This window comes from Macaca nemestrina, chromosome 10 (assembly GCF_043159975.1).
Source record: "Macaca nemestrina isolate mMacNem1 chromosome 10, mMacNem.hap1, whole genome shotgun sequence".
Classification (NCBI taxonomy): Eukaryota; Metazoa; Chordata; class Mammalia; order Primates; family Cercopithecidae; genus Macaca; species Macaca nemestrina.
Window position 1 is genome coordinate 47746687 of NC_092134.1, and position 5962 is coordinate 47752648.

General features: G+C 36.7%; 1 pseudogene; it reads right to left on the reverse strand.

The window, feature by feature from the left end:
• Positions 1–3925: 3925 nt before the first annotated feature.
• LOC105473263 (p53 and DNA damage-regulated protein 1 pseudogene) lies at positions 3926–4414 on the reverse strand (annotated as a pseudogene).
• Between the last annotated feature and the right edge of the window lie 1548 nt (positions 4415–5962).

A 5962-nucleotide genomic window follows, 5' to 3' on the forward strand; every position in this document is an offset into this window, starting at 1 on the left:
GAGGACACCTTAATGACTTTATTTTAACTTAATATCCTCTATAAAGACTCTAAGTACCATTGTGAGGTACTAAGGAGTTAGGACTCCAGTATATGAATTTGGGGGGACACAGTTCAACCCATAACAATGCTATATATTTTAAAGTGTTTTCACAGTGTGCTTTTATTTTTGCCTAAAGTAGGACTAAATGAAATGAATAAATACAAAGGAAAATATAATAATTTCTACATTGAATAAAAAGACACCGATGTCTTCAATTATATGCAATGACAGTGAATATGTTTCTTAATGTCCCTAGATACTAAGACATATTTCAGTCTTTAGGGCATTGATTCTGTTCAATTTAAATCTATTTTTCAGTATATCACTACTATTAATCAAATTCAGTATTTTGTAACAATAGCATGTCCTCCACTAGAAAAATAATTTAAAAATTAAATTCTATTGCAGAAGATTGCCTTAGGTGAAAAAAAGCAACACTAAAAATTGGGGGGAAAATATACATATTTTTTCTGAATATATATATTTTGTATGTACATATATATGTCTCTCTCTCTCTCTCTCTGGAAAATTATGGAATAGTGAGAGAAATGGTGTCACTGAAAACAAATTGGCAGCAACTAAGATAGATTGAGGAAAAATAAATACTCAAGAACAGCCATATTTTATTATTTTAAAAATCAGAAAAGGAAAAATATAAAAATAAAGTTTTCTTAAAGTAAGAAAAACAGCATTTTTTTTTGTTTCAGAATATCTTCAGAAAGCAGCCACTTTCTAGAGCTATAAATGAACCATGGAGATAGGTCATAGTGTTCAGCTGTGTAAAGTAAGGCACAGGTAAGGAGATCCAGTAGGCTGTAAAAGTAACAATATTCATGACTTACTGTCTTTTATATTTTATATCGTACTTGCACTGTTATATAATTTCTAGGGACTTTCAGAGGAATTGTAGTAGCTGCAATGAATTATTTATCTGCACATGAAACCAAAACAAAACAAAAAATGCAGTTAGTCCGTGTTCTCAACTATGCATTCGAGGGAGAAGTGTTGTAAATCTATAGAAGAAAATCTCCTAAAGCTAAGGTTTTGTGTTGAAGTAGGAAATGTTCCTAATGCTTCAGAGGACAATTACTTGGGTGCAGCTTTTGTTTCTGCTCTGTATATTTGAAATAGAAGTTTAAAGTGCCTATACTTTTAAAAAGAGAGTAACTTTCACAGTATCCTTATACTCTTAAGTTTAAAAGGTTACTTATTTTGTTTCCCAGTGCCATATCTAATTAGGAACAACATTGATGTTAAGAAACTTAGATTAATATTTACTAACCTAAATATTAGTAAAAATTCTTAGACTTTCAAATAAGGCATTTTTTCCTCTTATATTTCTCAGTTTATTGTATGAAGAAAATGGCAAGTAACATTTAGATTATGAAAAGGGAACCTGGAGCATTTATTCAATAATCAGTATACAGTAGTACAACTACAACTACAAACCAATAAATTATGCAGTTTAATTCAGCAAGTGCTTTTCTAAGTTACAATTAATCCTATAATGGGAATAGAAAGTTTAAAAAAGGAAAAAAATATTGTGAATTTACAGATTATATTTTATTTTAGGAGAAACTAGTGTTCAGTTATTTCTACCCTACCATACACAGTAGACCAGCAGAGTGAGCACACTGGTTTTGCATGACAGTTGTGGTAGGCAGAATTCTAAGATGGTCTTCATGATCCCTACCCTTAGTATCCAATTCTGTGCATAAGCTTCTCTCTTTGTTTGCAGACAGAAACGTTACCTTGCTTTTAACCAAGAATATGGCAAAGTAAAGGAATTTTGCAGACATAAGGTTTCTAATCAAAAGGAAGATCATCCTGGGAGGACCTGACATAACCAAATAAGCCTCTTTTTTTTTTTTTTTTTTTTTTGAGACGGAGTCTCACTCTGTAGCCCAGGCTGGAGTGCAGTGGCCGGATCTCAGCTCACTGCAAGCTCCGCCTCCCGGGTTCACGCCATTCTCCGGCCTCAGCCTCCCAAGTAGCTGGGACTACAGGCGCCCGCCACCTCGCCCGGCTAGTTTTTTGTACCAAATAAGCCTCTTAAAAGAAGAACCAGACATTCCCTGAAAGAAGAGATGAAGCAGTAGGGCTTCTTGCCTGCTGGTCTTGAAGAAGAAACAGTCTTGCCTGCTGGTCTTAAAGAAGAAACAGTCATTTTCTGAACTACCTATGCAGAAGGCTAGGAACTGTGAGCATCAATCTCACAAATACAAGGAATTGAATTCTTCAAACAACTTGCATGGTTTTGGAAGAGGACCTCAAGCTCCAGATGAGAATGCAATCCTGGTCACCTTTATTGCAGCCTTTTGAGATCAACATGAGGACACACTTAAGCTGTGCCCAGACTCCCGACCCATGCAAACTTTAAAGTAATAATATATATTGTTTTAAGCCACTATTTGAAGTAATTTTTATACAGCAATAGAGAACTAACATATGTAACAGTCATGAAATGTGCTAAAACATAACTGCACAGAGGTCATCAGAAAAATGTTATTGGTCATAGCCTTTATATGGATCTTACAGTCTAAATGTTTCAATATTTATTTTCAGTTGCTTACACAAATATAATCACACACACACACAGACACACACATACAGGTACACATACATATGTATACCTGAGAAACACTAAAGTGAAAAATTAATCGCATTTACGTAACAGTTGTTAAATTACTAAATCCAGCATAGCCTGGCTTCGGGTAAGGTTTATCCCAGCATTTGTAAGTATCACAACTTGTAGGCACTTGCCCATTTTAAAAACATGACTATCAGTATGCTTCCTGTTCTACTTTAGGTCACATGGCATGACTTCAAGATAAAACATAACTCTGTAATTCTATATAAATAGTAGGCTAACTGCTGATAGAAGATTTTTGAAGTTTAGATAGATTAAAACCATAAAAACCAAGAAAAATTTCATGTTATTTATATTAATAGAGAATAATTTATCAGAGTAGAAAGACTATTATCATTTACAGAGATGCAAAAATCACGAAACAAACTTAGTTTAATAGTAGGTTTTAAATAGAAAGATAAAATATGACATGAAGTTTTAGGTATGTATTTATATTACTTTTATAATCAAAGTTGAAGAAGTATTTCCATGTGTATTTGACTTTTCTTTTTCTTTTCTTTTCTTTTTTTTTTTTTTTCTGTCCTGACAGCACATTCACACTGGGACCTCAGACCACTAAAGGCAGAAGGTACTCTGAGCAGTCAGAGCTGGCCAGGCCCTGCTTTTAGAGGTGGTGGGGTGGCATTCTTGACACGTGTTGTATGCCCAGGGGCAGCACACCCACTCACTCATCCCTGGTGCAGGACTCTGCAACACCCTCCTGACCAAAGAGCGGCCACAGAGGGCTAATAAGCAGCATCTACTCTTGGAATAAAGCAGGAAAAAAAGGGGCAAAAATGGAGGCAATGGGGAGAAATGTGTGTGTCCGCCCATGGAAGGTTGTGGTGAACCACAAAGCACCACGATTCTATCCTTTACTCAGAAACCACCTGTGAGCCTCCTGCTTTATTCCAATTCCATTACACCTGCCTGAAATTGTCTCTCCCCTTTCTAAGAGGAACGCTGGAACAAAGCTTCCATTGTCCCTCTCCCTTCCTCCCTGCTCAGGGGCCATGTGAACAGCAGGTCATTGTTGAGTAGTACCTGTTGCAGTCATTCTCACACCCCACAGCCACTGCCACACCCATCCACTGGTGACTGCCAGGGTCTGTCAATAGATCTTATGTCCACTGAGCCCTGGTGGTGAGGTCCAGCAGCCACCGACAGGTTGAGTGTTCCCTCCTGCCATCAAAGAGCACCCAAGTACTTCAGACAAAGAGGCTTCATACGGGAGTTATGGCCAGATTCTTTACACCTGACCCCTTACAGGAGAGCCTGTCCTTACAGGCATCAAAGTTGGAGGGTCTTGGGTCCTCCATGACCCCAGGAAGAGGAGTTGGTCACTGGTGCCCTATCTTGATTCTTGTGTCTCATCCTTTCAAGAAGAACTTGAGAGTTTTAAGTTCACCTTGATTGAAGGGGTTCAAGTTAAAACTCTTCGGCTCTGGTTTGCCTTGGGCCTCATTGTTTTTGGATTATTTCTATATCTTTATCCAGATGATCCTGATTTTTCTTAATCATTTCCTTCACCTGAGGATGAGGCATCTTGACAAACATGTTCCTGAAGCAAGCCACATCTTCAGAGAGGCTGAGACCATTCTGCAGGGCTCTCAGGCCCTCTGGGTTTTTATTCCTTTTGGTGTCCACATCCACAACCTGCTGCTTGTCCACCAGCACCTCCTCCACAAGCTCCTCCACCTTGAACTGGTACCACAGAATTTGCTCTGCATCAGGTGACAGCATGGCACCCACCAACTCGGGTGCACAACCCCTCATTTGATCTTTCAATGCTGGAAGAAACTGCTCCATCAAGTAATTAAAATACTGTACTGTGTTTTGAAATTAACATCTTGCCACCAGCAATCTTATGTGTATATATTTAACTTTAAATTAAAGTCAAATAGGACCTAAATGTGATTTGTTTCACCCTTAATAAAAATTTCAGTATTCCAAAGGTGATCTAGTCATCTTGGAGTTTAATGAATGTTCTCCCCATTGCCAGGCAGGGATAAGATGCCACTTCTACCTTAAAACTCTTCTAGGAGTTTTATAATTTTGCATTTTGCATTTAGGTCTATGATCTATTTTCAGTTAATTTTGGGAAGAGTGTAAGGTCCGTACCTAGATTCTTTTTTTTTTTTTTTTTTTTTTTCACATGTGGAAGTCCAGTTGTTCCAGAACCATTTGTTAAAAAGATTTATCTTTTATCGTTGTATTGTTTTTGTTCCATTGTCAGTGATCAACTTACTGTATTTATATGGACCTATTTCTGGGTTCTATTTAAGGGAGTATTTATAAATATCATTTGGGACTCTTCTGTGAGGAAGACTTGACCACCTTATCCTTCATTTATTCATTTAATTAATAATTTGGCCATATAAATATGTACTCCTGTATATTTATTTTATATTTTGAGTTAGAATTCAATATTATCTTGCTTATTTTATTTTTAAAGTTATTCCAGTTTTGGCCATTGAAAGCTCTTTAAAATTGGTTCCTGTGTCACTTTGACATAACCTCATTCTCTTTTGTTTGTTTGTTTTGAGTTTTTTCTTACTTTCTAGCACTATACGTATGATGTTCTTTTATTTTATTTTATTGCCTTAGTACCAGAATCTGCCATTTCTCCAAGGAGCCCTGGTTCGTTTAATTGGAAAATGGTAGTTATTTCCTTTTGTACATTGCTAATTTGTTTTATTAGAGGTAATTTATACCAAAAATTTCCCAAACCAGTTCTTTGTCCCTGAAACACTGTTAATAGAAGATTTTTTTTTCCCTCTATATTCTATCGTAATAAATGTCCTGGCAGTCTACACTACTGCCCCCACAAAACAAAATAAAACGAAACTAAGCCTGGGCTTCATGATTGATTCTTCATGCTCTCTTAGGCCACATATAAAACAAACAAACAAACAAAAAACCAACACGTTTTCTTTATTATATTTTGCTGCCGTGGATGCTTATTTTGTCATTCAGCCTCAAAAATTGCCTTATTCCTGTGTATTTTCCATAATGAGGCAAAATTATGGTGAACTCTGGTATAAAGTTAATGAGGAAATGAAGAATAATTATTTCTACCTGTGTCACCATTGCCACCTGGCATCACTTCCTGCTTCCTCTCCAACTATCCAGCAGCACTGAATTATTTAAAGTCTCCCAGGAGTCTCATGCTCTCTCATCTCTTGTCTCCCCCATGGTGTTCCCTCTGTTTGCAACACTTTTCTTTGACACTGACTCTATTAAATAGCATTCACTCTTCATGTTCAAATTTATGTTTCACTTTTTTGCCCC